The sequence below is a fragment of the Hippoglossus stenolepis genome, chromosome 9 (assembly GCF_022539355.2).
Source record: "Hippoglossus stenolepis isolate QCI-W04-F060 chromosome 9, HSTE1.2, whole genome shotgun sequence".
NCBI classification, from domain to species: domain Eukaryota; kingdom Metazoa; phylum Chordata; class Actinopteri; order Pleuronectiformes; family Pleuronectidae; genus Hippoglossus; species Hippoglossus stenolepis.
The window spans coordinates 18,613,795-18,626,191 of record NC_061491.1 but is presented as its reverse complement, the minus strand read 5'-3'; the positions used below and the strand labels follow the sequence as shown (position 1 = coordinate 18,626,191).

General features: G+C 42.1%; 1 protein-coding gene across 2 annotated transcripts in view; it reads right to left on the bottom strand.

Moving 5' to 3' along the window:
• Positions 1-12,397, bottom strand: part of grid2 (glutamate receptor, ionotropic, delta 2) — a 441,472-nt gene that overhangs the window by 194,465 nt on the left and 234,610 nt on the right. The window lies entirely within an intron of this gene.

Here is a 12,397-nt window from a genome sequence, read left to right as displayed (position 1 = left end):
ATCTACCGCCACCTTAATATTTGAGTATCGTGATGTCAGAGGCTACAACTGTGGATTTATTTCAACATGTCAACATTAAGCAAGAATGTATGTTATGCCTGTGTGCGTGTGAGGCTGCATGTCTCTGAATAACTGAGCTCTATAAGCCAGTCATGTATCATAAGCTACATTATCCAGATTCCATAGCCGTCATGCTAACTAGCGCTTCAGCCGCCTCACTCATGTCTCGCTGCTGAATATTAGCTTAGCATCATCAAGGCTTTGGCTAATGGAAGGCTTTGCTAATCCTCTACTTATTAGGGCACTTTGGAGAATTAGTGCCCTCATCCCCACTACATCACACACACTCTCCAGTCTGCAGGGGGGGGGGGACTTCTAAGCACCAGGCTCATTAATACTCTTTGCTAATGACTTAAAGGGCCCGTTGTGTTAACCCAGCCCATTTTTTTTAACATCACTCTGAAGAAGGCAACGGTTAAAGGAGAGTGGAAACTGAGAAAAGAGCTGGAAATGCTGGTGAAGCAAATACAAATCCTTACTTTGAGGAAAATTTGACGGCACCTCGCAAAAAACACACCTGGCTGCCTTTATGAAAGGTTTGAAAGTGTATGAATACTTCTAAAAAGTGGAGCCTGAGTGACGAAGTACGAGTTGAATGTAAAGCTGCACAGATGGATAATGTTTCCTCAGACCCTGCTAACACTTTAAAGAGAAACTGCTGTGTATGATGACTGCACTTTGAGCACATGAAAAAGATTTGGATTTCAGAGAGAGAGAGAGCTAACAACTACAAAATGCAGCCATTTGGAATCTTTCACCTTTCATCCTGAACCATAACCACCCACTAAACCTCATACACACACACACACACCAAACCACCACCACCATCATAGCCAACCCACACATGAGAACACACACACACACAGCCCTCCTGTACATGAGCCGCACACTGACTCATGATAAATCATTCCGGGATCAATCTCGGTAAGGCAGCTAAGACCTGTCAAGCAGTCATGCGGAGTTGTTTATTTGAGGGATGTGCATGTCAGTCTTCCACAGAGGCATGTGCGCGTCCTAGAGGGTTCAGACTGTCGGCCACAGGGATTATTCTGTGACTCATCTACTTTGCTTATTCATCAGCTCTGCGGATGTTTATTTATTTATCTTTGATGCAATGTTGTGGGAATTCATCTCCTCATCAGACTTTTTAACGTGGTTCCTGCAGGACACAAAACCACCACTGTGACTCACCAACTTGTTTTCATGTATTCAGAGTGAACACTGGTTTACATAGGTCTTGTCTACATGCAGTTTTGGTGCATGTTCTCGATGTCAGTGTGTATCGTACACGTGTTGTCTTCAACAGAGCATGCTATCGAGCCCCCTCCTCAGCTCCTGGGCCTGTCAGAACAAATGGACTGCAAGCACTCCACCTGCACCCAGGTGTGACTGATTCTTCTTGCCGCCTGTGTCTCTGCAAGCCGCTCACTTCCTGCCACACGCTCGCACAACACATACACACTTTATCACTCTGATAAATAGTCGTCCAGTTTCTGCAAGCCAGTGACTGACGATGGAAAACTACGGGAAAGACAGAGGGAAGCGAGGAAATCAATACCTGAAGAAAAACCAAAGAGCGTCTGTATGTGTGCAGCTGTATAACATTTCTTGAGTAAGTCAGAAACCTCAGACACACGTTTTAACACAGTTGTAAAAGGAGTAAAACATATAGAGAGTATGGAATTCTCCCTTTGGCCTGCATGTCTGATTAGATACTCTTTAAACTACCACTCGAACAGTGCTAGCCAAAAGCACTTAACTGGATATCTGAAAAAGGAATATATTAAAATAAAGTAGAAATTGATAAAACTTTGTTTCAGTTTTTCAGTTGTTTTTTGTTCCCGATTGAAATGCCTTAAAATGCTGATACTGTTACATCACATTTTAAAATATGTGCATTTAAAACATGAAGTGGAGCAGAATTTAAAAGAGTATTAGATCGATGTGATTATACAGACAACTTCTTCTAGGTATTCATAAATAATTGTTTACGAACAGCATGTGTTCATATTGTGCTTTTCTCCAACATATTACAATTACTCCGCCCCACCCACCCACTGCTGACTAAAGCTTAGTTTACGCTCGATACTCCTCTCCTTGCACGTGGCGGTGCGTGCCAGCAAGTCTTGGCAGCATCATTTCAGCTGGTCTTGCAACTTCCAACATTTTTTTTTTACTTGGCACGCATCTAGCACGACGTGGATTGAACTGAGGACCAGAGTCTACCAGCACGTCAGTGTCTACACACATCTCTATCACTGCTAATTAAGGGAGGATAGAGATTCCCAGATAGCTGGTTTAGTGAGATTGTAGCCACACACATTCTGCAGGAAACAATGGAAAAAAAAAAAACTCTGATTTGTCAAGATATAGAAGTTTGCACAAGCCCGATGTGGTGCGCCTGGAGGGGTTTGTGTTTCTTCCTCTTCTTTGCCTTTTTCTGTCTGTGTTGTGTTTTCTCAGCGGCAACACCTATCGTTTTTAGAGAAGACTGCACCAAGTCACCACGCCTCCAGTGCAAGTACATGAGATGTTGTGTCGACGTCACAGTTGGCGCGTGCACTGACCAATACATCAAGCATTACTGCAGCAGCTTTAGCTTTTCCAGGTGAAAACTCCCCCTCTACAAAACCCCTTGGTGAGGGGATATATCAGTTCCTCATTTTTCTGCTGGCTTAACTGACAACTGAGTTTGTTTACAACATGATTGAGGTGCTCTCTTATCTAAAGCTGAATGAAAAGGATCCGGAGTATCGACCGGTGGCACAATGAGCGTGCAATCATAATCAAGTGTTTTGGCCCCATCGGAAACTCACTGACAGAAAGAGAGGAAGCATCCACAGCAGCGTCACAGCTGAGAGTGTATATCTTCATCGTGTGCGTGTTTGTGTGGATGACCTACTTGTGTCTGTGTATTGTTTCATGTATTGTTCTAGATCCGCAGATCCAAACTGCTGCCGCTGTGCACCGTGCCATAAAGCACTGAGTGGCAGACAGAGAGAGAGAGAGAGAGAGAGAGAGAGAGATGCTTACTCACACTGCTGGCAGGCTGAAACTGTGCTCTGCGTTATATACAGTATGTGTGTGTGTGTGTGTGTGTGTGAGAGAGTGTGTGTGTGTGGGATATGAACTCCTTGAGGGAATTAGCGCTTGAATTAATGTGGTCAGGGAGGTAGAATGAGCAAACAGATACCATGCCCTTTTTTGACTTTGTTGCTCTAGAAATGCATCACTTGAAGTTCTCTGACTTCTGGCACTTCCTGTTGTTGAAAGAAACCAGAACAACGATTTCTCAAAAACACAATCTCTAGCCCACAACCCTTACCCTGCCTCCATTAACATTTAATGGACCCCCTTTGGTCCCTTCATCTTGTCACATTTAGCATCGTCTCTTCCTTGCCTGCTCTTGTCTTCATGCCCCGGAGATGTATACATCCTATCTGTCATCCAGCCCCTTTTATTTGTTGACGTCTCCCCGGAACTCCATCTGTGCCTCCTCTCCTCATTACCTTCAACTGCCCCTCAATTCCGTACCCTTTAACACTATATTTATCCGGTTACTGCACTCACCGTTATCACGCTCGCCAGATGAATGCCCCCTCTCCCCCCCCCCTCCACGTCTTTTCTTCCCTTTAAATAAACTCTCACCTCCTTCACTTTTGCTGTTCTTTTGTTAAATAACTCTTCCCTTTACTCACGTTTCTACGTCTTCTTCCTTCTCTCCACCTCCCGCCTCAATTCAACATGCGTCAACAGTACGATTTAGCCAGTGGAGTTGTTGAGCAGGACAGATAAATGCCTCTTTTCCACACCGCTCTCCCTCCTACTGTCTCCTCTCCACTCCTCACTGATCTTTGCCCCCCCTTCACCCTTTGCCACTCATCTAGCAGACTCAACTGAATTCTTCACTCCATTATCTGAGGTCGGTGCATGTACAGTATCGTTCAGGGCAAGCTTAGTTTTTCCTCTGCCCCTCCATCGAACCATCAAATCAACTGTGTTTGCTAAATCCAATTAAAATGTGACTTGTGCACTGTATAGTGTCTTAAAATTCTGCGCTCCCCTTTGCGTCGTAATACCTTTCTCTTATCCTTTGCTTTTCAGCATTTCAAAATACATTTTGAAATTCAAGGTTACACTTGTGCATCTGTGTGGATTTTATAGTTGTATCTGTTTTTATTATCTAATTGTTTTGGCTGACTTTTTTTTACATTTGTTAAGTCTCGAAAGCTGCTCATGAATAAAGTTTATTACCAACAAGAGCCGGGGTGTAAGAAGAGTATAACTCAAACTCAAATAACAACTAATAACTGTGATGAAATCCAGCTCTGTACAAGTATTATATCAAAATGCTTGTGACACTGTTTCATTGATTACAAAGGAAATTAACACCCCTCCTCTTCTACATTTTGACCCATATTCTTCCTGTGTTTTCAGCTTCTCTTGATGGTGTGCAGTGACTTTTACAGACCGGTGCTACATTTTATGACAGTAGTAGCAATTCTCCATTAAACTCGAGGCCTGTCCTTTGCTGAAAATCGGTCTCCTGCATCTCGCTGCACTCGGCCTGAACCTCTTCACCTTCCTGTCCTCTTTCCTGGATGAAGATGAGCAAAAATATCTAAAATCAAATGGTAAAACACATATTAACCATTTATTGATAATAAAAAAACTGTGGTCCCCTATTTCCCTGCCTCAAACTGCAGGTACTGCAGGTTTTCCACAGAGAACCCTACACCTTGATTATGAAAGAGGAAACTATGTTCACATCATAACTAAAAAGCAGAACAGCACTAAAATGCTTGGGTATTAAGTGGTTGTAAATATGTAAATTGAGTCAGTGTGAGACATCAAGGTGGTGTAATTCAAATCTTAAAAGCTTTCCCTTATTTAATGCTGCATACACCCAAACTCTTCATCACACATGTCGATGAAGGTGATAGCTTGTCACCCATCAAAGATTAACAAGGATTATCCAAAATGTGAATCTGCACAAATCAATTTTTTGCTTTATGTGGTCAGATGTGGCCACAGTCTGAAATCAATTAATTCCAATGGGAAAAAGGTTGCACACTTTCACACCAAGTCTTGCGTATATTGTGCATTAAATGAAACATCTGAATATAGACTGGAGAGAAAATTCACCTTCTTCATGTGAAACTGTGTTAGTTATTATATCTTGATGCCAGCCCACTTCTAGTATCACATACTGCACCTCTCTTTTATCTCCTGATATCGACAGCATGAACCCCCCCCCCTCTCCATATTCTCCAGGTTGTCAGCAGTTTTCCTGCAATGCTTTTCCTCTCACTTCTGCAGCTGCTATCTGTCTTGTCGGACTAAATTATCAGCGGCTCGTAGGAGCTCTAGCTAAGAAGGAATACAGATTTTTCATGGGTCACACTGATTTTTATCGAACAGAGAGAAGGAACAGACTCAAAATAAAGTACCTTATTATCAGAGTTTGAGTGAAAGTCCTTGCATTTCCAAAAGTGGCTCAAAGGTGTGCAACAGCTTATCCTTTTTCTCATTTCTTGTTTCCCGGTCTCCTTTGCTTATTCCTCCCTCCATCCACCATCAATCCATTCAAAGAGACCCGACGTATATATCCTAGTCTCCGAGCTTTATCCATTGTAAGGTCGATGGGATTAATGTGTCCTCGGGGAAAATCCACAGCTCTTCTGTTTACAACCCTGGGGCTGCGACTGCTATTACTTCCCTCGGACAGATCTACTCATTTATCTTTCTCTCCTCCCTCACTTCCTTACACTCATTCACTCATTTTTACTTATTAAACTTCTCATTTCTAATTTCTGGCCTTACATAAGATTTGAATGCCAACAAAAATATAGATACAAAAACAAACTGACTCCTCTTTCTTCGTCTTTTCCCATATTCTCTCTGTCAGCTTGGGTAATGACCCATTTGTCAATGCTTTAATCATATTTAGAAAATGGATTGTTGTTGTTCACTGCTAATGGCTCAGTGTGTCTTTGTATTCATTGCCTGTGCACACGGCAGATGTCACATTTTCCCACTTGGTATCTCAATATTCAATTGCTCACACAGGTGTGTGTGTGTGTGTGTGTGTGTGTGTGTGCGCATGTGGGGTGCGTGCATTAATTTTTTTCTTTCTGTGCATACATGTCATTGTCAGAGAGAGAGAGAGAGAGAGAGAGAGAGAGAGAGAGAGAGAGAGAGAGAGAGAGATGTGGCAGCAAGTGGAATTTTTTTGGAAACAAATGAGCACAATTTAACTGGTCCTCAGTTGTTTTCACTCCCCATAAAAAAGACTGCCTGGCTGATGGTGCTTGATAATGAAATTGGCTGTCTGAGAGTGACGATGAATAATCATTGTACTATTCATCTGTCTGGGATCACGTTTTGACCAAATGCTTGGGGGGGGGGGTGTTGCATCTCAATCACTCCAGTCACTCACTGTAAACACTCCAGTGATTGGCCTGAGGTGAGTAATTACAGACAGCTTCATTTACTTGTAACTGACTGACCCAGTGCTGGACTGGAGGGAAAACATTAAAGCATAACATTTCATTTCTGAGGGGCTGAATGTGAGTGTTGCACAGTTTGCAGAACCAGACTGACCCATGAAAAGACAAAGCAGAGAATCGGTTTCCTCCGCCGCCTGACCTCTTCTGTGATTGTGAGTGTTCTACAGCACTGTAATACTGTTACAAGTGTCTGTCCACTACTTTGAGGTCAAAACTTCTCCACCAAATAAACATCTGCTCAAAGATTGTTGGCCGTCTTATGGAGAAAATCTATGAATTAGCCTACATCAGTAACATACTAAGATTGGCCAGAAACACTGTCTCTGATCTGAATCATGTCCTGAACAGTGAATATAGATTGTTACCATCCAGCCGGGGAAACAGGGTTCCACGATTTAATAAGGTGAGACTGAAAAACTCCAGTCACCACCAGTCAATCCTAAAATTAAACATAATCGCAGATCAAATGTGCGTTCACTTTTTGTGATTTTAATGTTATGTTAAATGTATGTATTTTAGCTTCCTGTGTTAATATTTGTTACCTGTGATGTTGTAAATGAAGCTGCTGTATGATGCAAAACACTATTTCAGATGCATTCTGACAAGAAAAGTATCATCATCATCATCATGATAAAACACTTAAGTTTCCAGAATATTTACCAGAATATTTAGATGTGTTTACACCATTTACCAGTAAAAGACATTCCCCACTGCTTTGGTGCCTTTGCCTGCGTCTGAGACAGCATCATGCCGAGTGATGAAACAACGTAATTAGCTGTATAGCTGCATACAGGGTGAGAAATGGGCAAGGAATAAATTGTTTGGTCCATAGAGAGAAAGTCAGGGATATGCATTTGAGAGAGAAAGTGTAAAGACTGAATGGAGGGAAAGAGAGATTTTTTTAATCAATATATTACTGCAAAGAGCTCTGGAAGGAAAGAGCGATAGCGGCCTGTAGAGACAGTTGCAGACAAATGCAAATCAGCAGGCGGGGTGAGAGAGAGAGGGTGAAGGCAATGAAAGGAGGGAGGGAGCGAGAGATGGATGAATTATGGAGAGACTGTGGGGAACTCCGTAATGATACATGACTCTATCAGATTTACTTCAATGAGGAAGAAAGTGGCTGCTCCCTCACTGACAGAGGTGGGAACAGAGTGGGAAACAATAGAGAGCATTTGAAATGCATGTAATGGAAGGTTAGAGTGATTAACTAAAGTTAATTAATTGAATAATTTAAGCAGATATTTTTTTTCTTTTCTCTCTGCAATGTTTTGCACTGAGGAGGAAGATGAAGGAAGATCAGGGTTAAATTCATCTTAATGAAAAACAACATGTTTAATCCTCTATTTTTTCAACCAGGTAATGGATGTTGTGTTTGCCTCACTCTGTAGTTTTAATTGCTTTATGAAGGATCTTCAAGTCTGTAGTGATTACTTAGGACACATATTAACCCATTAAGACTGGGTAGGAGAATGAATGATGGAGGATGATGAAGAAGGTGGGGAAACTCAGCTTTGCCAGTTTTTAAAGATTATTCCTGAAGTTGAGGGAAGCATTGATGATTTACAATGAAAGACAAATGTTTAAGCTATCAAATGGTTTTATTTCATGTCGCTGTCTGCTTCAGTGGCTGAGAAAAAAGGTTTTGTAAACATTGGGAATTCAGTGGGCTCCTCAGGTGCTAGGGGCACTTTAGATGTTAATCGATTAACATTAAAACATTTTGTTCTGAGCTCATTTAGAAAATGTTTTTCTCAAAGTTTGTTATATTGAAGTGAACAATATTCAGCTTCATTATTCAAGCCCCTGATATGGAAAGATTAACTCATGTATATGTATACTGCAGGTACAAATTCACAATCAGACACATATATACTCATCAGGTAATCTCATACATGCAGATACACAGAATCACACATGCTCCTGTTTTTATATTAACTATTATAATGTTTAAAGAAGGAGTACAGCTGTCCAGTGGTCATAACCAAAGGGATGAGTAAGCTGGGAACACACACACACACTCGAAACATGCACACACTCAAACACAAACATGCACAGACAGTGTTAATGTCTGCATCCAGCTGCCTGTGGCTGCTTGTATCAAATTCCAAATCCTGCTGCTGGCACACAGGACTGTGAAGGGATCTGTCGCCCCTTTCCTCCAGGCAACTTTCCAGCGCCAACATGCCAGCTAGTGCCTTGTGTTCTGCTACGACAGACCCCTTTGCTCTCCTTTCCTTGTGCTGGGCCGGTCGACGCTCCACAGGGTATCAACTATTCTCTCTCCTGGCTCTCCAACGCTGAAATGACCTTCCAAACCCAGTCAAACCAGCAGCGACTCGCCATCTTCCCCCGACAAGGTGAAAACAGTCTCCAGGAGAATCTTTCATCACCTTCATTCAAATAAGTTGATATCCTCACTCTAATTATTATTCTAAGAAATGATCCCGAGCTACTCTGTTTCTCTTCCCAGGACTTCACTCTTACATGATTGCTCTATGGTCACAACGGTCACATCAGCAAAAGGCACAATCACCCTGATTGTCCCTGTCCTACATTGCTGAATACTGCAATTACTGTAAAACTGTGATACTGCATCACCTAAATGCATGACATGTTAATGTAAATGAGTGCGCCAAGGCCTTTCCACATATATCCCCAAATCGCCTTAGCTCTAGTCATTAAATACACCTGATGATTATCTCTTTTTTAAACTGTGTTGGTGATGTGAATGGTGTGAGATTTATCTTGCAGAGAGTGAAATACTAAGAGTAGAAATAGATCTGTAATCACCACCTCCAGCTAAGGCAAGGTTTTCCCAGCCTTTCAATAGTAATGTACAACTTTTCACTTTGATTTTCTTATTCATGCACGTCTCAAAGACCTGAAGTTGATGTTCATATTTATGATGAGCAGATGACCGGGGCAGATTCAGAACAATCCTCAGAGATGATATTCAAGTTTGAGAAGTAAAAAACTAAAAGGGCCAAATGTATTTATAGCAATATTTTAAACTACAGTCAGTTATTCAATGGTGGATTTGATTTTCCACTGTAAAATATATGTACCCTTTAGTTTAAGAGGAAACACTAGAGGAATTATCTGATGATGCATCAGCCTCTTTAACTCAGATTAGCGAAAACATTAAGATTCTTTGTTTCCTATATTTAAATGAGCATTTTACAATTGTGTTTGTTCGTTATCTCATTGAAAATAAGGGCGACAGTGAGAGGCTGCGCTGGTGTCCTTTGGATTTGAGTGATTATCTGACGTGGGTGGATGACAATAAAACTAAGAATAAAACTTGGCCATTACAAAGCAGGTAAGTGACCTTTCTTTCAAATGGGATACACATTATTTCCAAGTATGCTCTTGCAGGTCTCTACTTAATAGGGGAATGCAAATGTTAAAATCCACGCTCTTCATCTGGGAAAATAAAATGACAACTAACATGTTGCCCATTTAGAAACTCAATGTGAGAATATATCGATTGCTTATTAATAGCTAATAATAGGAATTGTATTACATTAGCAGGACTTAAACTATGGCGTTAGTTGAAAGACAAGTTGAACATCACTGATTTCTGCCCCAATTAAAAAAAAAATACTAATAAGAATATACTGAGGCTCATATCTAGTTATTTATTTTATTCTTTTTATGAGCACAGCTTGTGAACCTACTTACAAAAGCTGGTTAAATAAAACCACTTTTATTGAATGGCCATAAAATCATGAAATCGGTTCTGTGTAAGTCGTCTTTTTCTTATAATAATAATAATTGATGATGTCCTTTAATGAATGTGATGACCTATGGATGAGAGCTGTAAGGTCTTTCTTCGACACACACCCGCTCTGCATCTTTGTCCCCATCTTTGTGGAGCATGAAGATGAAATTACACACCAAAGAGGAATCAAACCTCCTCGCTAAACAGCCACATACTGTACACACGTTCTCCGTGCACTTGAGGTAAAAGACTCCCCAATGGTCACCTATGAGAGATTATACAGAGAGACAAGGGCCATACGGTGAAACGGTTATTCGGGGTTACAACATTACTCAACCTGCCCGTTATGAAAAGAGAGAGTGAAAATGAGAGGTCTTTGAAGTGCTAGTGTTTCGCTACAGGCTAGGTTCACCTTTTATTTTACAGAAAAAAACAGATGGAGGGGGAGCGGAGAGCAGACGGAGGGAAACTGACAGAAGAGTGCATGTGAGAGAAAAAAAAGGGGGGAGTAATACAGCCTGACGTGTATAAGGTTATGGCAGAAAGGGAGATACACACAAATCGAGATACAAAGAGACAGAAAAAGAGGGAGGAGAGAATGCAGACTGTGAAAGAGACAGTTGGGAGGGAGAGAAGAAAGAGAGATTAAAGCGCAGCGGCATGGGAGTAATGACAGATGCAGGGGAGAGGGAAAGAAAGAGCAATTCATGTATTCCAATTGTACTTGGACACTCTTGCAGGACTGTCGATATGACATTCACACCAAGGAAGCGTAGTGAGCTGAAGTGCATGGGCCCTATGCTGGAAGACAGGCAGCACCGCGGCTCTCTGCAAACCATTAGCAGACATGGACGACTGCTGTGGATGTGTCGTTCGAGAGGGAGAGAGTGTAAGAGTCCTTCAGAGAAACAGAACAGGGAATCGAGAGGCCGACGGTCCGCAGGTCCTCTTCAGTGCACTGCCATGCTTTTCTAAACCGTAGTTTAACTGCATCTCCACAGCCGTACACACTATAAACAGACTGAGACTGGCACACACTGTCTCCACACACCCAGTGTCCCAGAAAACTAAATTGAGAAAAATATACAAGAGTTGAACTGCAGCCAAACCAATGCCATCACTTTCTCTCCCCCTCTCGGTTTCCCTCTCTCGTTCTCTCCCCTGACAGCGTGCTTGATAACTTTTATGTTTCTGTAACAAGAATGAATGAGCTCAGAGGGAGGAAACAAGTGCGTGCACGCGGACGTGCGTCGGTGCATCTCGTCTGTGCGAATGTTTGTGCCACTGCAGACTCGTTCCCAGATCTTTCTTTATTTGTGGGCGTTCATATACTGCATTCAGTGTGTTCAGCGTGCGACTCTGCAAGCGCGCGCCACATGACAGATGGCAGGCCCCCTGTGAAGACCTAGAGAGAAGAGAGGAGCAGGGGACTGATGTGTTTCAAGTTGAAAAGCGACAGCAGAATCTGTTCAAAGTACTCAGCAAAGCCCCTCTGCTGTCAGTCTGTTGATCCATAATTGAATGAGCAAGTGTTTATAGCCAATCACGCAGCATGAAAACATTAACAAACAGACACGCTTTGTGTTTTTTGGGTCCTCGACTGTAGTTGAGTTTGATAAATATCCATTTTCATTAAAGTAGCTGTCAGCTTTGGCTTTAATGATTGCATTTTAAATCTGTGGTTATCACTTTGATGGCTGCTGGCTTGTGGAAAGGCGTGCACACATCGACTCTGTCAAGGCCTTTAGCCTCGTCTGCTTTCTTCCCACTCGTCGCTGTCTGACGGTTGGAAGGCGACTGAATGGAGAATTGTTCAATGGCAAAAGTCGATCACTATCACAATGAAAATTGACCCTGGCTTTCAGAGTCAAATGAGTGGTACACGGGTGTTTTGATCCGTGTGTGTGTGTGTGTGTGTGTGTGTGTGTGTGTGTGTGTGTGTGCCAGTGTAGGGCAGACTGTCACTGTAGGAAATTGGCAGGAACACGATTCTTTCAGTGAAGCCAGTGCACAAAAGCTCTCAATTTTAATGGTTTGAGAGGGATAATGATACTTTTGTTGGAGACGCCTTCAAATATTCACGTTCTGCTAATGTGTTTCTGAG